General features: G+C 40.1%; 1 long non-coding RNA gene and 7 other non-coding genes across 8 annotated transcripts; 1 reads left to right on the top strand and 7 right to left on the bottom strand.

Annotated features, from left to right (window-relative positions):
* Positions 1–7,253: 7,253 nt before the first annotated feature.
* Positions 7,254–7,325, bottom strand: trnac-gca (transfer RNA cysteine (anticodon GCA)). Its single transcript has one exon. It is a non-coding gene; the product is annotated as a tRNA-Cys (tRNA).
* Positions 7,326–7,786: 461 nt separating this feature from the next.
* trnas-gcu (transfer RNA serine (anticodon GCU)) lies at positions 7,787–7,868 on the bottom strand. Its single transcript has one exon. It is a non-coding gene; the product is annotated as a tRNA-Ser (tRNA).
* A 792-nt stretch (positions 7,869–8,660) lies between these two features.
* LOC135747305 (uncharacterized) lies at positions 8,661–10,858 on the top strand. The gene is made up of 2 exons (XR_010531831.2): positions 8,661–8,924; positions 9,347–10,858. It is a non-coding gene; the product is annotated as an uncharacterized lncRNA (long non-coding RNA).
* A 7,905-nt stretch (positions 10,859–18,763) lies between these two features.
* Positions 18,764–18,835, bottom strand: trnac-gca (transfer RNA cysteine (anticodon GCA)). The gene has a single exon. It is a non-coding gene; the product is annotated as a tRNA-Cys (tRNA).
* A 472-nt stretch (positions 18,836–19,307) lies between these two features.
* On the bottom strand, positions 19,308–19,389 carry trnas-gcu (transfer RNA serine (anticodon GCU)). The gene has a single exon. It is a non-coding gene; the product is annotated as a tRNA-Ser (tRNA).
* Positions 19,390–20,206: 817 nt separating this feature from the next.
* On the bottom strand, positions 20,207–20,279 carry trnav-aac (transfer RNA valine (anticodon AAC)). Its single transcript has one exon. It is a non-coding gene; the product is annotated as a tRNA-Val (tRNA).
* Positions 20,280–21,096: 817 nt separating this feature from the next.
* On the bottom strand, positions 21,097–21,168 carry trnac-gca (transfer RNA cysteine (anticodon GCA)). Its single transcript has one exon. It is a non-coding gene; the product is annotated as a tRNA-Cys (tRNA).
* A 461-nt stretch (positions 21,169–21,629) lies between these two features.
* Positions 21,630–21,711, bottom strand: trnas-gcu (transfer RNA serine (anticodon GCU)). The gene has a single exon. It is a non-coding gene; the product is annotated as a tRNA-Ser (tRNA).
* Between the last annotated feature and the right edge of the window lie 518 nt (positions 21,712–22,229).

A 22,229-nucleotide genomic window follows, 5' to 3' on the forward strand; every position in this document is an offset into this window, starting at 1 on the left:
GGACTGCTTCAGGCAGGATCTTTTGTGAATTTCACAATCTGTGAAATAGTCACAGGATCTCCTGGCCCACTCCTCACTGTGTGCCTCTTGAAAGGCCTGCTGCAGGTAACTGGAGCTATTCCCTGCTGTTCTAGGACGCAAAAGTGTCACACATTTTCTGTCCAGTGCCAAATGTGTAGTCAACACAGCAGGGAATTTGTTGCGGTTAGAGGGGTCCAGTTGCTTTAAAATATCACTACTCCAAGGACAGACAGGTAGTTTGCACTGGCTGCACCTTGGGTAATCTCCCCCTATTAAATAGTACTTGCTGTCCACATCAATGACCTCTCTGACCTTGGTGTAAATGCCAGAGTGGTGCATCTTTCGGTTGCACTGATTACATTTCAAAGGTATGCCCCACATGCGCATTGGTGCCCACAGGAACATCCTCTGACGAAAGTAATCATGTGGGTTTGGAGGTGCCACAGATCTGATTGGGCTTGGGGGGTGGTGCCAATTTTCCCTGACATTTTGTTTCAGCTGCCCTCTTGCGTCATAGAGAATGTGGGCAATCCACTCCAAATCACCTGGCTTGATGACCCGGAGGAATGGCTTTGGTAAAAACCTGGCCCGGCTTACCTCTGGAAAGCGCAGAGGGACTGGTAGTCCTGGTGCTGCTGGAGGAGGAGCAGAAGCAGGAGAAGATGGAAGTGGTGTGCCACTCTGAGTCGCTGGTGCCATCTCAGATAGGGTTGGAGGGGTAGGAGCAGGAGGAACTTGGAGACAGATGGTTGGTGTCGTCTCCTGGGCTGTGAGGCAGACTGTAGCTGGAGCATCTCGGGGAGAGACGATTGGTGTCGGTGTCATCTCTTGGGCTGGGGTAGTGGAGGGACGGGCTGAAGGTGAGGTTAAGACATGACACTTCTCAAGGTGCTCTGATAACCTGACAGAACCCATGGCCTTTGTGCCACAGTGCTCACACTCCTCCTGGACATGGAAGTCTGACAGATGCTGTGTAAACTGGTCAGAGAGCACTTCCTGAGCACAAAGGGAGCATGTCATTGTATTACCACTGGTCCCTGTCTGCTGTGGACCTGCTGCGCTCCCTGTCTGCTGTGGACCTGCTGCGGTCCCTGTCTGCTGTGGACCTGCTGCGCTCCCTGTCTGCTGTGGACCTGCTGCGCTCCCTGTCTGCTGTGGACCTGCTGCGGTCCCTGTCTGCTGTGGACCTGCTGCGGTCCCTGTGTGCTGTCCTGACTGGGGGAAACAACATTTTGTATTTACTCTCTATATCCTCTTATTCTCTAAATCACACAAAACTCTGCATCAAAACAAGTCATTTGGAGAATCAAGCACATACAGCGAAGAACCAGCCATGGGGAACAGCTGTAAAGGAAGCATTTGTCAGCATCGTTGTCTCACATCATATGTTTAAGGATTCAATGACATTACTTACATCATGGTAGCCACATTTGCAGGGAATATTTTTCCCAAAAATATCTTTTTTTCTGACCGTTAGGCCATATGCAGGGGTCAGCGGACAATTCTTTATCCTCTCTAACACTGCCTTCCAACGTCTGCTCCCGGGTCTCTGGCCAGTGGAAAATTTATATTTCCCCTGGGCAAACAGCATCATGACGCCGGTCCAGAATGAATCTGGCTTTCCTTGCTTTGGCATCTATAGGGCGAGAGGCAGTCATTTAGGCTGAGTATGCAACATGTAGGCCTACATGCACAGACAGATAAACAGACAGACAGGTAGATAGATAGGAAATTAAGCAGCTACAATATAAGGTTGTATGTTTTTTACAGTCTTAACTTAATATTTTAGTCTTAAGTGTGTCAAAATTCTAAGAATAATGTCATTTTACTCTTATTCCTAGACTTAAGCATAAGTTTGATTTATAAAGCCTCCTAAGTGTTAAGACAAGGTCTCAGATCCTAAATTATTTAAGAAAGCTGGAGAGGTCTTATGCACTTAGCAACAAAGAATGTGTTAGAATTACTTTAATTCAAATGTATTTCTATGGATGGTTTTAGCAGTAACAACATAAACACGCAGCTTTCGTGGTCATCACATAACTTCTGGTAAACTCTGCGTAGAATAATTAAAAACAAAGTCCTTTAAAAGTAGTTTATATATGTACAATGAGCAGAAAATAGACAGTAGATAGGAATTAATATAACATTATGAAATATAAAGAGTATAGGGTTTTTTATACAATGTATATTATATTACACTATATAATATACAGTATAAGATGTATATTAGTGAAACTTATTCAAGTGCTTGCACAGTACCGAGATTTTTTATGAGATTATCAAGACAGCATACTTAAAGGTATATAAATTTGCATAATATATACTGTAAAAAGTTAAAGTTGGATCAAATAATTGATATTGCCTAAAAATGTAATGTTTTTTCAACTTACATTTTCTGAGTTTAAGTGAAATAAATAAAGTTAAAATGTTTAATTATTAGGTGTTACTAATTGAAGTAAGTTTTTTTTAAGTAGAGACGCTTTTGGTTTTACAGTTTATGACAGGTAAATAAAATACCATAAAATGTAAATAACAACTACAATAGCATTATCAACCTAAAAAATTGTGAAGTATCTACAAGATTGCAGTGACATCATTACATGTAAAGTGATATTAATAGTGTCATGATTCTGCCCTCTTGTCATTGCTTTATTCTAGTCTTGAGGCAGAATCATGATAGACTCATGTTTTGTGTGCCTGTACGTGGCCTTTTTGTCTCGTCACTTTATCCCCGCTCCCTTGTCATCCTCTTGTCTTCATTGACTAATCCTTGTCACCTGTTCCCCTCATTATTTTACCCCTATTTAAGCTCCTTGTGCTCTGTGTTCTGTCTGGTATCGTTAGCGCTGTTCCTGATCCGTTCCTGTGTCAAGTGAAGTGAAGTGAAGTGAAGTGAAGTGAAGTGAAGTGAAGTGAAGTGAAGTGAAGTGAAGTGAAGTGAAGTGAAGTGAAGTGAAGTGAAGTGAAGTGAAGTGAAGTGAAGTGAAGTAAGCCAAGTCTAGTAAGCCAAGTTCTTTGAATGTTGTTATTGTGTTGTCTAGTCAAGTTCAGTCTAGTTAATGTCAAAGTCTAGTCAAGTTTAGTGTTAGTCAGTACTAGTTATTGTTGCTTGTTTAATGTTTTGCTCCCACGTGGGCTCTGTTTACTTATTAATAAAGTCATCTTTGTTTTTCATCTGTCTGCGCTTGGGTTCGTTCTCATTCTTATCATGACAAATGGAGTATAAAACCCTGACCCCAAACATAATGTTACAATATTAGCAATGAGCAAGCCAAATGTGAAAGTGACAAGATGGCAAAAATTACAATTGTGTTTAAGTGGAGAAATTCAGCTTAACTTGATCATCTTGTTCAGGCTTGATCATCAAAGTATTTTTTATCTAAGTGTTTGCAAACTTTTGTATTTTCTTATATACACCTTGTCAGTGAAATGAAAATGATATGATTCATCATCCTAATTTTTTAAATAGCACTACGTTTGTCTATTTCATTAACATGTTATAATCTGAATCAAAATGGTGCAAAATCTTGTAAAATAAATGTATGTACTTATTTGTAATATTGTTAAACTTTTCTTGAAGCAAATTTAAATTAATATATTTAAATACTAATATAATTGTAATGTCTTCATGATTCATGAATGTATGGTGTCACATGCTGCTGTGAATGTACCGTTGCCGGCTTTCTATTGGCTGATTCAGAGGTTAAGGGCGGCCATTTTAGGTTGAAATCATTGTAGTCCTCAGTTTGCAGCACTTAAGTCAGCACTTAAGAATGAGTCTTACACTTTACTGAAAGTTGCTTTCAGCCTCTTAATAAATGTCTCCTATTCTCACACTGCTCCTACTCCTTACTAAGAATTTTCTGACACTTAAGCCATAGCTTAAGACTATTCTTAAGAGCATTTCTGAGAAGTTTTATACATACGGGCCCAGGAATTTTTTAAGTCTTCAGTTTCTGAAACACTGTTTCATTTACATTGTTAAGATCACATTAGATGGCATGAACTCACCCTGATGGTTGTCGGTTATTAAAAAATGTAATCAAAACAGTTTAGTGATGAAAGAAATGGGGAAAATTATACTCTCTTACTCACAATCTCTCTATTGTATGATAACTGAACTAAAATCACAACACAAGTCAATCCTGTTTCTTCATTGATGTTATGAAATGTTTTTTTTATACAGAATATGATGAATGACATGAATATATATTAAAATATCCATTTCAGTTTACCTTGATGGCTATTTTCTGTTTCGATCTCTTGTCCTATTGCTGCAGACGTTATGGTCAAGTGGTGTAACCAGTGTTTTGTCTCAAAGACTAATATTATACAAAAAAGATCATATGAATAATAATGTAATACTCTACTACACTGTAATAATGGGTATTTCAACGATTTGTACTTAAATGGTCAAAGAATAGAACAAGATGTTTACAGCATATGGTCTTACTCAGTACAATGAAAAATGCATACAATTTAAATTTAGAAATAAATATAACAAAAAACATATTCTCATAGAATATTACTAATTAAAGTACTAATTTCATGAGAACTCATGAGGTGTAAAAGATTAGATATTAGTCATTTTTTGTGACTATCTATCTATTGACAACATATTTTGTTAAAAATAGTATACATGTCATATTAAATAATAATTAACTGCGTTATCCTTAAGGTTTTGTGACCGTCTTATCAAACTTAACAGCGACATAAACACTCGACACATACACAAAATTGAGCATCTCTGTTCTAGTTTAATTTGATGAACAAAAGACAGACACACAAAAGACACTTAAAAACGTCCAGTAAAAAAAATAATTAATATAGCGATTAGCATTATCCCTTAAGGTTTTGTGACCGTCTTATCAAACTTAACAGCGACATAAACACTCGACACAGACACAAATTTGAGCATCTCTGTTCTAGTTTAATTTGATGAACCAAAGACAGACACACAAAAGACACTTAAAAACGTCAAGTAAAGAAAATAATTAATATAGCGATTAGCATTATCCCTAAAGGTTTTGTGACCGTCTTATCAAACTTCACGAAAAACATCCAACGTTTATCAGAGCAGAATTATTTACAAAAACAACAAATACTTTTACGATTTCACTTTAGTGATTTATAATTATATTCAGATAATTTAGTAAGTTCTACTTACTTTTAGTGTCTAGAGATATTCGCCGACGGTAAATACAGTTACCTGAGGATGAACTGTAACATCGTCTCCGTCAGTAACCTATCAGAACACTGCTTGCACGGGGCACCTGTTTCGACGCATATAATTGGCTCTTTTGCCCCCCTTGGAGCGGCAATTTTTTTGAAGCATATGATTGGCTCTTTTGCCACGCTGTTGTTAGGACTCTGTTCGGATTTGTTAGGAACTGTTAGGACCTTGTTAGGACTTGTTAGGACTTGTTAGGAACTGTTAGGACTTTGTTAGGAATTGTTAGGACTTGGTTAGGACTTGTTAGGACTTCTTAAAGCAGTCCAATTAGTGGAGGGTACGGCCACCTCGTCCTGTGAGGCCGTCCTGTGAGACTTTCCCGTAACGCCTGCTGTGGGGCATTTTGCGATTCCTAAATTACCACCAAGTACGTAGTAGCGTGCATCAAATTGTTTCCGTTGTTGGTGTAATTAAACGTTATCTTTTAGAAAGCGTTCATTTTGGCCTGACAGAAGGGAAACGCCTGAAGAGAACTGTGCATGAGCAATCCATCGCCTTAGACATGTTTAGAAATAATTTCAAGGACTGATCTTTAATTGATTGGGGTTCTTTTTCAAAATAGTTTTCATCGGATTTCGACATGAAACAGGCAAAAACCAAAGGAGACATTCAAGACTTTATTTAAAGGGAACAAGAGGTTTTCATTGGCTTATGTACACAGCCAACTGGCTGGGTAATGTTGACTAAACCTCAGTACACTTACCTGCCGTCCATTCAACTAACACTAACCGACGATCAGGTTTACAATAACGTGCATCAAACTGATGTAACTGTTGAGGTTGTTAAATCAACATGACCAAAACCCTGTCATATCTCTAACAAAGTGTTTATTTCAGTCGAACCGAGGACATTTGTGATAACCACATCACCACAGAAACCTGTTCCTTTGGATTCTATGTTTATTTTGATAGATTTGGCCACACACTTTCTCTCTGTGCAACACTTCCCAAAGGGGCAATGCTTTTCGCCCCACTTGAGAACTGGCCACCTTTCATGCGTGAAGCGAATGTGACGGGCGGAACTGTGTGTAACTTTAAAAGTGCTTCATGATACAAGGAGTAACGTGGCTCAAGAAAGGAATTTAACTCGCAGCGTATCAAAAGAACACACTGTTTCTGCCCGGTTTCAACCGAGGACCTTTCGCGTGTTAGGCGAACGTGATAACCACTACACTACAGAAACCCACATGCTCTGACACTTGGTTGTATCAACGCATTTTGTCACATATTTTGCGATCGTTTGAAGGGACCGCACAAACTGTATGAGAAAGGCGGTGCATTTCCCAGAAATGCATGGATGCTTCTTCTGAAACCGGCAAACAGCTACACACTTCTTAGTTTGGATATCTCTCCGATTTGTTTCAGAGATGACGTGTGAGCAGTCAAGTCTCAGCTCTGCGATCTGACCGAATAACGCAGATATTTCCAAACCTGCTGCTGGCCGGCTACTGTCCTGCAGACTTCAGTTTCAACCCACCTCCAACACAACAGTCTGTAATTATCAAGCAACCTTGAACACCTTGATAAACTGCTTCAGCTAAGTTTCATTGGGGTTGGAGCTAAAATCTGCAGGGCGGAAGCTCACCAGGAGCAGGGTCAAAGACCCCTGCTATAGTGTGAGCACACAATTTGTGAACTTTGGCTTCACATCGCATTGGATTTACTCGTATAGTGTACGTTGGCATTTAGCCACGACTGTGCTGAAATGGCACAGTGTATGCTCGTCTTTAGCGTTAGAACAGGGGTAGGCAACGCCGGTCCTGAAGTGCCGCAATGCTGCAGATTTTATTTCCAACCCTGAATAAACCTCATCCACCTGTGGTTCTCAGGTGACCTTTAGACCTTGGTTAGCCTGTTCATGTGGGCCTGATTGGAGCTGGAGCTAAACTCTGCAGGACTGCTGCACTCCAGGACCTACGTGAAAAGGATCCATGATGAACTTTGAGTCCGAAAGATTAACGCGGCAAACTACCGCAAGAGGTAACGGACATACAGGCTTAAGGGGGCACCCGGATTTGAACCGGGGACCTCTTGATCTGCAGTCAAATGCTCTACCACTGAGCTATACCCCCTATGAGAACACACGTGACTGAAGAATTGAAAAACCAACATGTGTTATGCTTCACCACAGTTAAAGCTGTCTTGATAATGTCCAAGTGAACGGTTAGACCTCCCTATCTGCGTTTAAACGCTCTAGCACTGACCTATAAAAATTGTGCTAGAGACAACGTATGTTTTCAACCATTCCGCTAAGGTTTTTCAGTTGGTATGATTCCTGTTCTGTTCCTCTTACAGCAAACATCAACAAAGGAAAATCCGCTCAACCCAGTCTTTACCACTTTCTAGACAGTTGGCACATAGTCTGAAACTTTAAAGTCTGAAAACACTCAAGTGTCCATCAGAGACTCTGGATTGTAAGCACTTCAAAACTGGTGCAACGAAAACACGTTGCTTTGTCTAATGGTAGCAGATCACTCCTAGAGGTGTGAGAAACAACGCAATGTTGCGTCTTAAAGAAAGTTCAACGTCACAACGACGAGGATGGGATTCGAACCCACGCGTGCAGAGCACAATGGATTAGCAGTCCATCGCCTTAACCACTCGGCCACCTCGTCCTGTGAGGCTGTCCTGTGAGACTTTCCCGTAACGCCTGCTGTGGGGCATTTTGCGATTCCTAAATTACCACCAAGTACGTAGTAGCGTGCATCAAATTGTTTCCGTTGTTGGTGTAATTAAACGTTATCTTTTAGAAAACGTTCATTTTGGCCTGACAGAAGGGAAACGCCTGAAGAGAACTGTGCATGAGCAATCCATCGCCTTAGACATGTTTAGAAATAATTTCAAGGACTGACCTTTAATTGATTGGGGTTCTTTTTCAAAATAGTTTTCATCGGATTTCGACATGAAACAGGCAAAAACCAAAGGAGACATTCAAGACTTTATTTAAAGGGAACAAGAGGTTTTCATTGGCTTATGTACACAGCCAACTGGCTGGGTAATGTTGACTAAACCTCAGTACACTTACCTGCCGTCCGTTCAACTAACACTAACCGACGATCAGGTTTACAATAACGTGCATCAAACTGATGTAACTGTTGAGGTTGTTAAATCAACATGACCAAAACCCTGTCATATCTCTAACAAAGTGTTTATTTCAGTCGAACCGAGGACATTTGTGATAACCACATCACCACAGAAACCTGTTCCTTTGGATTCTATGTTTATTTTGATAGATTTGGCCACACACTTTCTCTCTGTGCAACACTTCCCAAAGGGGCAATGCTTTTCGCCCACTTGAGAACTGGCCACCTTTCATGTGTGAAGCGAATGTGACGGGCGGAGCTGTGTGTAACTTTAAAAGTGCTTCATGATACAAGGAGTAACGTGGCTCAAGCAGGGGGCGTAACTTTAAGTTGTCCAAGTTACACAGAACCACGCGAGACGTCAGGACGAGATGTTGTCATTCTGTCTTCTCTTCTGCCCGCATAGAGATACGGCGGCTAAATGCGTTATTAAAGTTGCTCATCCAAGCGCCTTCATGTTTGTTCGTACCAATTTTAATGGACGGGAAGCCGACTGACGAACATCCTTTTCCCGAGAAATGGTTCGGCTACGAGTCGACACATGTTAAGAAGTCACGCCAGGGGCTGAATTAAGGTCGACCGTTTCAGGTAAGCTCGCTAACGTTAGCTATGTGTTGTTAGCCTAATGTTAGATTTGTGAAGTCCGTTCTATGATTACACTTATGATCAGTAACGAGTAGTTAACAAAATGCAACAAATCTTGCATGAGTTTCATTGCTCACCTATATATTTTCCTGTTTACGATAGTAACGTTAGATATTAGTACATTAGAATCTTACAGTTATTCCTGTAAGTTGTCGACATTTCAAATGACAGTTATTCATTAATGACCTATTAAACATCATAATAACACTGGAGTTAAAGGATGTGTGTACTACTGTCTCGTTTTTAATGTATCTCTCTCAAACCCTATTCTGTTTAAGTATGGGTGCCATTGTTTATTCTCATAATGTAAGCTTATTTTAAGTACAAATGTAAAATATGTTTGTTTATGGTTATTATTTTCACAGCTGCATTGATGTGAAGTGATGCAGTGGACAACTTGTGAGGGTGATACCATCCACATGCAGCTTAACTGTGATGCAGAAATACAATAGGATGATCCATCTGTCTACACTTCAAAATCACAAAACAACCCATATCTGTTATGGTAAAACAATGTGGCGGTTTTCCAGACAGGGCTTATACTGTTCCCGGGCTAAAATGCATGTTTGAGCTACTGTAATTAAGAAAACACCTTGTACTGACACATCTCAACATATATCAGTGCCATTGTTTTGTTTCAAGATGCACACCAGTCTTGTTTTTGTAAGGTTTGTTTGTAAAAACTAAAATTTCCTAATATAAGTGCCCAGTCCTGGTTTAATCTAAACCATTGGTGACCAAACCTGTGCCTTGAGATCTACTGTCCTGCAGAGTTCAGCTCCAACCCCAATCAAACACACCTGAACCTGCCAATCAAGCATTTCAGGGCAACCTTAAAATTATAGTCAGGTGTGTTTGTTAAAGCTGGGTTAGAACTAAAATATGCAGGAGGGTAGATCTCCAGGAACAGGGTGGGTCACCCCTGATCTAAACAAAGGGTTTCCAAACTGTGTCCTGCTAAGTTTAGCTCTAACCCTAATCAAACACACCTGAAGCAGCCAATTAATGTCCTACTAAGAATACTAGAAACTTACTGGCAGGTGCTCTGATGCAAGTTAGAGCTAAACTCTGCAGGACACCGACCCTCCAGGACTGAGTTTGGGCTCCCCTGACTAAGCCCTGTCTGGGAAACTGCACCAATGTGTTAAGCTGGCACCATTGGACATTACTGCTGCTGAGAAACAACCACATTTCTCAGCTCTACACAGGGTTGACATTGGATGAATTATTATTATAAAATGCATTCATGTGCACTTTACCAATACTGTACATACATCAACAGCTTCCAGCTATACACTTGGGATCAGCTCCTGATGCCTCTCATAATGCTGTGTTATAATTTATTGCAGGGTGATCTTGCTAAAAGGATATTTTTATAAACCTTTACAATGTCACCAGATGTTACCTGTTGTGAATTATTATTTTATAAACCTTTACAATCTCACTAGTTGTTACATGTTGTGGATAGTTATTTTTATAAACCTTTACAATCTCACTAGTTGTTACATGTTGTGGATAGTTATTTTTATAAACCTTTACAATGTCACCAGTTGTTACATGTTGTGCATAGTTATTTTTATACACCTTTACAATGTTACCTGTTGTGAATAGTTATTTGTATAAACCTTCACAATATCACCAGATGTTACCTGTTGTGAATAATTATTTTATAAACCTTTACAATGTCACCAGTTGTTACATGTTGTGCATAGTTATTTTTATAAACCTTTACAATGTCACCAGATGTTACCTGTTGTGAAGGGTTATTTTTATACACCTTTACAATGTTACCTGTTGTGAATGGTTATTTTATACACCTTTACAATGTTACCTGTTGTGAATAGTTATTTTTTATAAACCTTTACAATATCACCAGATGTTATCTGTTAGTAGCCATTTCTTATAAAACCACGTGAGCTCTGTAGATTCCTCTTAAAACTTAAAATGAATTAAGTTTGCAAGTGAATTTCATCTTGGTTTAATACATATTAAACTGTCTGAGGTGCACATTTACTTAAAAAAAAGACAAAGTCACCCTCACTGTGTAACAGTTCACGATTTAAATATTGGTATGCCTCGGTACTTTAATAATTTTAGGATGGTAAATATGTCCATATATGCCGAATATGGCCATATTGTCTACCCACGTTAACAATGACGATGAATGAGACAATATAAGACCATCCGAGCGTCTTATGAAGCTTCCTCCGTGCCCTCAATTTAAAACATTTACGGCAGTAACGTTATTTGTCATTACGCTAAAGTTGAAAGAGAGCTATAAACAATCGTCTTACTATTACTAGCTATCGGATGTGCCGTGTCAGTTTAGCGGAAGTCGGACATCTCGCGGGATTCTGTGTGACTTGGACAACTTAAATTTCCGCCCCCTGCTAAAAGTTACGCCGCTTAACGGCACGCCCCTCTCTTGCACTCCGCAGACAGACACTATTGGGAAATTTGAGTCATGTTAACTTCCTCGTTGGAAAGACAACTCTGCAATCCTGCTTTACTTCTCAAAGGTAAGTTTATTTACAGTACACATCACATAAACGTTTAATGGCTGCAACTGTTGAAATGCGTGGATTTTTGTGAACGTGCCAGTGTCGCGTTGTCAGAGATTGTAATCATATGTCTCTCTAAAACGCATCATTAAGCTGTTTGCAAGGTGAAATATCAATGAACATAACTATAATTCACATTCATTGCAGTAATATTTCGTTTCTGTAAAACGCTGTTTATGTTTACATATATGTTTAGGACTTGAATATTATTTACAGGCTCATCTCTCTAAATTTACGTACGTCGTGTAATGTAGTTTTTTATGTTTACTCCTCGATACATTTATTGCGTTTTATTAGTAAGTTATGACACTTTAGGTTTCTGTAAACATGCACGTAATGTCCATAGACCGTAAAAACCCTTACGAAAATTAACCATGGTTTTATTGTGATAAAAGTGTAGTAGCCTAACTATGTTTTTTTTTGTGTATGTATTGATTACTATGAGCAAAACCATTGTTTAACTACACCAACCATGATTTAATTATGGGTTTTGAAAACCATAGTTGTCATAACCATGGTTATTTTGTGGTTACCATGGTTTTACAACAGTAACCACGTTTTTTGTTTCAACTGTAGTAAGAGACATGACTGCTTTTAATGTGAAATGTTTTATTTGTATTGGAAAACAAAATATGCAGTTCAGTGTTGCAGCACAACATTATTTGTATTGCATATCCAAACATACCTGACACTTTACAATGCTTTAATCTAAATCTAAAAGTCTTTATTTTAAAATCTGTGCTTTTCCTGTTTTACAGGTCATCATGCACAAAATGGTAGTTTTCTCCCAGGAAGGGCTAAAGTTGCATTCCGTAAGGGACCACTGGGTTATCTTCTTCAGGAACCAACTGACCAGGCCAGGGTTATCAAAAACAACCCGTCTCTGAAGGACAAATCAGCACCAATAAAGGAGGAGCTTGTTAGACAAAATGCTTTGACTGTGGTACGTCAAGGAGGAGGTGATGCATCAGACAAAAAAGAAGTATTTGGTGAATACATTCTGCAGTTTGGCAAACGCAACACAGAATTATAAGCTGCAGCAATACTTACTGAGACAGCAGCAACAGTCAGGTGACTGTTTATCTGTGGTTACCCACAGGTCAGTTGTTTTTTCCACAGAAAAGAATACTTGCCATATAATCACACAAACATGCATTAAGATTGCATTGTTCTCTATGTATCTTGTTATACAGTTAAAGGGATAGTCCACCTAAAAATGAAAATTATTTCGTAATTTACTCACCCTCATGTTGTTACAAAGCTGTTTACTTTTCTTTGTTCTGATGAACATGAAGGAAGATATTTTGAGGAATGTTTATATCCAAACCGTTCGTGAGTCCCATTCTCTTCATTAATCCTTTTTCCTACCTTGGAAGTAAATGGGTCTCATGAACCGTTTGGTTACAGACAATCATCAAAATATCTTCCTTCATGTTCATCAGAACAAAGAAATGTATACAGCTTTGTAACAACATGATAGTGAGTAAGTTATTTGGGTTAACTATACCTTTAACACGGAGGTAAATTGGAAAAATATTCAAGAAGAGTGTTAAAGCAACCCTGTAATTATTGTCTGTCTACAACAGAAATGGATGAAGACACAGAGTTGGAGTGTTCAATGCTGAGCATCACCCCCTCTAAACTACAGGTACCATGTAAGTATTTTTCTGTATTGAGTGCATGTTATTTATTATTAGTTTATTTGTCAAACAATACACAAATGTTTAATATATTTTTATGTGTCATATATGTTCTGTTAACTACAGCATCATCATCCTCAACAACTGAAGTGAGATGCTCTATGGCAGGGGTGGGCAACCCTGGTCCTGGAGGGCCACTGTCCTGCAGAGTTTAGTTCCAACCCTAATTAAAAATTCAAGTCTTCAGGATCACTTGGAAATGAAATTCAGGTGTGTTTAATTAGGGTTGGAACTAAACTCTGCAGGACAGTGGCCCTCCAGGACCCAGGGTTCCCCACTCCTGCTCTATGGAAAAAGGAAAAGGTTTTTACACATTTAGGTTCAACGCTGGAGTAGAAACTGATGAACTGAGATGAAATGCTCTCTGAAACTGAATATAAATCTTCTTATTGTTTCAGGGTTTCGCTCCGGCCATGTTTCATTAACAATAGTGTGTGTGCTGTTGGCATTATACTAACATTTCAGGAGGCTGTAGATTGATTTCATCCCTATCATGAATTGATACAAACCCTGTTCAGGGTAAGTGTTCACTTTTTTGGAAACATAAACATTTCTGTCTACTAACACATGAGGAATTGCATGTTCTTGCATTTTGCCCTTTCACATTCCCTGCCACAGTTTGTGATGTTTGACATAATGTATCCTTTTTATGTAAACATTTAAAGGGATAGTTCAGCAAAAATGAAAATTTATTAACCTAGCCTTATGTTGTTTTAAATATGTGTGAATTTCTTTCATCTGAAATAGAAACAAAAGAATATATTTTGATTAATGATGGTAAGCAGTCCGTTGACGGTACCTATTGACTTCCATAGTAGGGAAAACGAATACTATGAAAGTCAGTGGGTACCGTCAACTGTGTGCCTAACATTATTTATCAAAATATAGTCTTTTGTGTTCAACACAAGAAAGAAACTCATACAGGTTTACAACAACATGAGGCTTTTTGCGTGAACTATTCCTTTAAATGTAAACAGATCACTTAAAACTGCTTGTTATTAACAAGATTTGTGTCTTGTAGAACCTCCTGCTTTCCTATCAAAGCCTTGTGATGACACTAAAAAATCACCAGTCTATGGTAAATATACTGTATTTCTGTCTCTTTGATCAAACATTTGAGTTCAATATACTGTAGTTATAATCTTTTGTTTTTTGTTTTTTTGAAAACACCTGCACCCCTTCTTAAAGAGCTGAAATTTCTTGAGTAAGAACCATCACCTTTCACACAATCAAAGAAAAGTGTTTCAGCTACAGGTGTGTTTTATGTCAGGTTTTTGGGTGATTCTATCTCGGCCCACATTTACATCTTAACTGTTTAGCTTAGATGTATTGTACACTGTTTTTCGGGAGAGCACAGCGTTGTAGACAACTTTCATGCACGCAGGACACTTACTTTGAGGACTGTGGCAAAAACGGTAAGAGTGTATTGCACTCGATTGGACTAGACAGGATTATGTTGAATCAACTCTATATTTGGATTGATTAATATATCCTTTTAAAAAAAAATCCTTAATCCTTTTTAAATTCTAGTTTTTAGAAACTCTCTCATCTTCACGAACCACATCACGTAGTGTCCCACAAACAGCGGAGGCATCACATGGTAATATTGTAGTTGTTTTTCTTTGTTTACTTGTATTTTTTGTATTAGAACATTTTACAACTTGTTAATTGTTTTTGTGCATTCAGATCCATGATCCTCTGCTTCTGGTTCTTCTGTGCGCAGCCCACCATCTCTGCATTAGACAGTTCAAAGTAAGAGAGCAAAAATACAAACGTGATTATCATAATTCATATGTTTTCTTCTAAATTTCAATCATACTCAGACACATGAACCCTTTCTAAAGCTTCTCCACATCTTCCTGGCTATGATCATGATGTGCTTCACTGGAATTGTTCTCATCAGCAGAGGATCTGGATGAAAACATAGCTGGAATAAATGGGTCTATGGCCAGGCTCCACTCCTGTGAGCAACCCTATGAAGACCGTGTCACTGTGGCGTTTACCTCCTCAGCCAGAGCTGATAGACACAGCCATGTACCAGGGCCTAGCAAACCAGTACAAAATTGCAGATGTGGAGAAGGCACAGTACCAGTGGGTAGACAGGTGAGGTGTTTTAATTGGCACAAAACTGACTGCCTACAATTTTTTGACATAGTATGGGCATAGATAATGAGTATTACACTTCATATTTACTGATGAATGTTGGAATGATTGTTTAACAACAGCTGTGACATTTAAATACACATTTCTGTCGTGCTTTCAGGGATTGCTGTGCAGCATTTAGAGTGCCAGAACTTCAGGCAAGCGAACACCTGAACTGGAAAGCTTGGAAGACTAGAGATGCCATTATTGCTGAGGGTGCTTCTGGTGACTTTCGAAACACATGTGCGTCAAGGTGTCACTTTAATCAACACATCATAATCAAGCTGGAAGTTGATGTCACAGAGGGACATCACAGCAGGAGGGCTACCACTTCCACCAGACTCAGTGGATCACTGGCACACGTGTTTCCTCAGAGCTGTTTCAAACACAGGGGATGATTGGAGTGGCCCGCTGAAACGTCTGGTGGACCTAAAACCATTGGGTGTTAATCTCCCTGGTGTGTTTGACTCATCTCTTATTGCAGACATCAATACCGTGTCAAAGAGGGTGTTAGGCATGCCTAAGTATCCTGCTCTTCAGGTATCCAACAAAGATTCTCAGGAGAGGTTTGAGTTTGTTGAACCTGGATGTCGTCCTGTTGTGCTTTATTGGAGAAAGCACAGGAACAAGACAGATCTGCCTTTGCATCCAGTTAAGCGTAGCCCAAGCCCACTGCCCAGGCTGGAGACCTTTCTGCTGATCTTGTTGTGCCATCAAGTCATGATGAGCCAGGGTCAGGTAAATATTTTAAGAAAGAAAAACATGCGCTGAAGTTATCATGCACTCACTGCCTTTAAAATAAAACTCTTAATGCTATTTTATTCTTGTAGGATCCATTACCACCATTGATGTGCCCTTGCTGTCCTCATATCATTGTGCTGATGTAGAGCTGCAGTCAAAACCAGGTAAATATATGACAAATGAACAGCATGAAATGTGTTTATTCTCTGTACATAACACTAAACACTTGCTACAATTATAACAGGTTGTTGATGAAAGTGCTATTATTCTTGTAGAATCCATTGACGTGCTGCCTGTGCCATCGGTGTCATTGCCTTAAAGTGCCTGCATAGAGCCTCAGACAGAGATAGGTATATATTTTAAAGTACACACTGTTTTACCAAATGCTATTATAATTTATTCAGGACAAACAGATTAATGTTTCTATTTTCCTTGCTGTAGAAACCACACATATTCCCCTGCTGCCCGTAGTGGCCTCACCTGCAAAGGCCCGTACCTGACTTGTGAAGACTGGTGGGAGGGTGTTTGTTCTAGACCACAAACGATGGACATCCCCAATGAAGGAGGCCATTGACAAATTGCTTAACAAACATCATGAGAAGAAGGACATCCTTAAGCTTGTGGATCAGCAGTATGCAGCAATGGTTCAAAACTCCTGCACTGATCCAAACACCATGCTCCATCTAACAACTAAACTACACATTTCACAATATATTAAGCACTAAGCCAAACGACTGAACACCAGTTCTTTTTTAAACACCAGTGATGAGAAACTTAATCAGAGACAGCACCTCTGACACTACCTGACAGAGGGGAGGGAGACCACCAGTGTGCCAGTGGTAACAATGAACTCTGCCATTCCAAACCCACCTGCACCTGCTCTGACCACACCAATTACTCAAGAGTCCACCGAGAAAGTAGTTGAGGGTATTATGGAGAGAAAAAGCAGACAAAGATGTGTCTTGCCTGTGGACAGCCAAAGTCTCACTATGATAGAGATGTCTTCTCTATTAAATTTTTTATCAGCAAGCCCCTGTTGGGTATTTTGACTGCTCTACAAAGGTGTTTAAAGCTTATAGCATTGAGGGACTAACAAATCCTAGACATTTTGCAAAAACAAAATGAGTAACATTCCCTTGGCAAGACATTTTGCTTGTGTGTGTACTTTTATTGAAAGGGTTAATAAAACAAAACATTCTTTGAAACATGTCTTGGTTTGTATAGTGTGTCTGTTTGCTATTTCTATCTTATATTGACATTACTTCACTTAACAGTTATTTTATCTGTATAGAGTTATTAAAATAGTCAAACAACAGTTAAATAAAAATAACTAAACCAGTTTAATTTAGGAAACAAATAAAGAAGTTGTTCATAAAAACTTAGTTTTTTAATTACAATTGCCCACCTGTTGTAATGATTTAATATTTATATACATGTACTCCTTATAGGTTTGTTGTTAATGCACATTTGATAAAATCTATATCATAATGTCAACATTTTCTACTGACACAACACACAAATGCAGAAAAAATAGCACATTTTAGAGATAAGTTAATGTTATAATTTCAAATTCTTATATTATGTGTCTATTATGCTTAAACTGCACACAAACGTGCAAAACAATAGTGCCTTGTGTGGGCTTCGAACCCCGGTCCAAGCCAAAATAAAAAAAAGTGAAAAATATGATTGGTTGTGACATCATTCCAGCACCTGGGACAGCAGCAGAAAAGCTTCAATTTGATTGGCTGTCACTGCATTACAACTATTCACGGCTGGCCTTCGCGTGTTAGGCGAACATGATAACCACTACACTACAGAAACCCACATGCTCTGACACTTGGTTGTATCAACGCATTTTGTCACATATTTTGCGATCGTTTGAAGGGACCGCACAAACTGTATGAGAAAGGCGGTGCATTTCCCAGAAATGCATGGATGCTTCTTCTGAAACCGGCAAACAGCTACACACTTCTTAGTTTGGATATCTCTCCGATTTGTTTCAGAGATGACGTGTGAGCAGTCAAGTCTCAGCTCTGCGATCTGACCGAATAACGCAGATATTTCCAAACCTGCTGCTGGTCGGCTACTGTCCTGCAGACTTCAGTTTCAACCCACCTCCAACACAACAGTCTGTAATTATCAAGCAACCTTGAACACCTTGATAAGCTGCTTCAGATAAGTTTCATTGGGGTTGGAGCTAAAATCTGCAGGGCGGAAGCTCACCAGGGGCAGGGTCAAAGACCCCTGCTATAGTGTGAGCACACAATTTGTGAACTTTGGCTTCACATCGCATGGGATTTACTCGTATAGTGTACGTTGGCATTTAGCCACGGCTGTGCTGAAATGGCACAGTGTATGCTCGTCTTTAGCGTTAGAACAGGGGTAGGCAACGCCGGTCCTGAAGTGCCGCAATGCTGCAGATTTTATTTCCAACCCTGAATAAACCTCATCCACCTGTGGTTCGCAGGTGACCTTTAGACCTTGGTTAGCCTGTTCATGTGGGCCTGATTGGAGCTGGAGCTAAACTCTGCAGGACTGCTGCACTCCAGGACCTACGTGAAAAGGATCCATGATGAACTTTGAGTCCGAAAGATTAACGCGGCAAACTACCGCAAGAGGTTACGGACATACAGGCTTAAGGGGGCACCCGGATTTGAAACGGGGACCTCTTGATCTGCAGTCAAATGCTCTACCACTGAGCTATACCCCCTATGAGAACACACGTGACTGAAGAATTGAAAAACCAACATGTGTTATGCTTCACCACAGTTAAAGCTGTCTTGATAATGTCCAAGTGAACGGTTAGACCTCCCTATCTGCGTTTAAACGCTCTAGCACTGACCTATAAAAATTGTGCTAGAGACAACGTATGTTTTCAACCATTCCGCTAAGGTTTTTCAGTTGTTATGATTCCTGTTCTGTTCCTCTTACAGCAAACATCAACAAAGGTAAATCCGCTCAACCCAGTCTTTACCACTTTCTAGACAGTTGGCACATAGTCTGAAACTTTAAAGTCTGAAAACACTCAAGTGTCCATCAGAGACTCTGGATTGTAAGCACTTCAAAATTGGTGCAACGAAAACACGTTGCTTTGTCTAATGGGTAGCAGATCACTCCTAGAGGTGTGAGAAACAACGTAAGCTTCGGCAATGTTGCGTCTTAAAGAAAGTTCAACGTCACAACGACGAGGATGGGATTCGAACCCACGCGTGCAGAGCACAATGGATTAGCAGTCCATCGCCTTAACCACTCGGCCACCTCGTCCTGTGAGGCCATCCTGTGAGACTCTCCCGTAACGCCTGCTGTGGGGCATTTTGCGATTTCTAAATTACCACCAAGTACGTAGTAGCGTGCATCAAATTGTTTCCGTTGTTGGTGTAATTAAACGTTATCTTTTAGAAAGCGTTCATTTTGGCCTGACAGAAGGGAAACGCCTGAAGAGAACTGTGCATGAGCAATCCATCGCCTTAGACATGTTTAGAAATAATTTCAAGGACTGACCTTTAATTGATTGGGGTTCTTTTTCAAAATAGTTTTCATCGGATTTCGACATGAAACAGGCAAAAACCAAAGGAGACATTCAAGACTTTATTTAAAGGGAACAAGAGGTTTTCATTGGCTTATGTACACAGCCAACTGGCTGGGTAATGTTGACTAAACCTCAGTACACTTACCTGCCGTCCATTCAACTAACACTAACCGACGATCAGGTTTACAATAACGTGCATCAAACTGATGTAACTGTTGAGGTTGTTAAATCAACATGACCAAAACCCTGTCATATCTCTAACAAAGTGTTTATTTCAGTCGAACCGAGGACATTTGTGATAACCACATCACCACAGAAACCTGTTCCTTTAGATTCTATGTTTATTTTGATAGATTTGGCCACACACTTTCTCTCTGTGCAACACTTCCCAAAGGGGCAATGCTTTTCGCCCACTTGAGAACTGGCCACCTTTCATGCGTGAAGCGAATGTGACGGGCGGAACTGTGTGTAACTTTCAAAGTGCTTCATGATACAAGAAGTAACGTGGCTCAAGAAAGGAATTTAACTCGCAGCGTATCAAAAGGCATACACTGTTTCTGCCCGGTTTCGAACCGAGGACCTTTCGCGTGTTAGGCGAACGCGATAACCACTACACTACAGAAACCCACATGCTCTGACACTTGGTTGTATCAACACATTTTGTCACATATTTTGCGATCGTTTGAAGGGACCGCACAAACTGTATGAGAAAGGCGGTGCATTTCCCAGAAATGCATGGATGCTTCTTCTGAAACCGGCAAACAGCTACACACTTCTTAGTTTGGATATCTCTCCGATTTGTTTCAGAGATGACGTGTGAGCAGTCAAGTCTCAGCTCTGCGATCTGACCGAATAACGCAGATATTTCCAAACCTGCTGCTGGCCGGCTACTGTCCTGCAGACTTCAGTTTCAACCCACCTCCAACACAACAGTCTGTAATTATCAAGCAACCTTGAACACCTTGATAAGCTGCTTCAGCTAAGTTTCATTGGGGTTGGAGCTAAAATCTGCAGGGCGGAAGCTCACCAGGAGCAGGGTCAAAGACCCCTGCTATAGTGTGAGCACACAATTTGTGAACTTTGGCTTCACATCGCATGGGATTTACTCGTATAGTGTACGTTGGCATTTAGCCACGACTGTGCTGAAATGGCACAGTGTATGCTCGTCTTTAGTGTTAGAACAGGGGTAGGCAACGCCGGTCCTGAAGTGCCGCAATGCTGCAGATTTTATTTCCAACCCTGAATAAACCTCATCCACCTGTGGTTCTCAGGTGACCTTTAGACCTTGGTTAGTCTGTTCATGTGGGCCTGATTGGAGCTGGAGCTAAACTCTGCAGGACTGCTGCACTCCAGGACCTACGTGAAAAGGATCCATGATGAACTTTGAGTCAGAAAGATTAACGCAGCAAACTACCGCAAGAGGTTACGGACATACAGGCTTAAGGGGACACCCGGATTTGAACCGGGGACCTCTTGATCTGCAGTCAAATGCTCTACCACTGAGCTATACCCCCTATGAGAACACACGTGACTGAAGAATTGAAAAACCAACATGTGTTATGCTTCACCACAGTTAAAGCTGTCTTGATAATGTCCAAGTGAACGGTTAGACCTCCCTATCTGCGTTTAAACGCTCTAGCACTGACCTATAAAAATTGTGCTAGAGACAACGTATGTTTTCAACCATTCCGCTAAGGTTTTTCAGTTGTTATGATTCCTGTTCTGTTCCTCTTACAGCAAACATCAACAAAGGAAAATCCGCTCAACCCAGTCTTTACCACTTTCTAGACAGTTGGCACATAGTCTGAAACTTTAAAGTCTGAAAACACTCAAGTGTCCATCAGAGACTCTGGATTGTAAGCACTTCAAAACTGGTGCAACGAAAACACGTTGCTTTGTCTAATGGTAGCAGATCACTCCTAGAGGTGTGAGAAACAACGCAATGTTGCGTCTTAAAGAAAGTTCAACGTCACAACGACGAGGATGGGATTCGAACCCACGCATGCAGAGCACAATGGATTAGCAGTCCATCGCCTTAACCACTCGGCCACCTCGTCCTGTGAGGCTGTCCTGTGAGACTTTCCCGTAACGCCTGCTGTGGGGCATTTTGCGATTCCTAAATTACCACCAAGTACGTAGTAGCGTGCATCAAATTGTTTCCGTTGTTGGTGTAATTAAACGTTATCTTTTAGAAAACGTTCATTTTGGCCTGACAGAAGGGAAACGCCTGAAGAGAACTGTGCATGAGCAATCCATCGCCTTAGACATGTTTAGAAATAATTTCAAGGACTGACCTTTAATTGATTGGGGTTCTTTTTCAAAATAGTTTTCATCGGATTTCGACATGAAACAGGCAAAAACCAAAGGAGACATTCAAGACTTTATTTAAAGGGAACAAGAGGTTTTCATTGGCTTATGTACACAGCCAACTGGCTGGGTAATGTTGACTAAACCTCAGTACACTTACCTGCCGTCCGTTCAACTAACACTAACCGACGATCAGGTTTACAATAACGTGCATCAAACTGATGTAACTGTTGAGGTTGTTAAATCAACATGACCAAAACCCTGTCAT

The sequence above is a fragment of the Paramisgurnus dabryanus genome, chromosome 14 (genome assembly GCF_030506205.2).
Source record: "Paramisgurnus dabryanus chromosome 14, PD_genome_1.1, whole genome shotgun sequence".
NCBI classification, from domain to species: Eukaryota; Metazoa; Chordata; class Actinopteri; order Cypriniformes; family Cobitidae; genus Paramisgurnus; species Paramisgurnus dabryanus.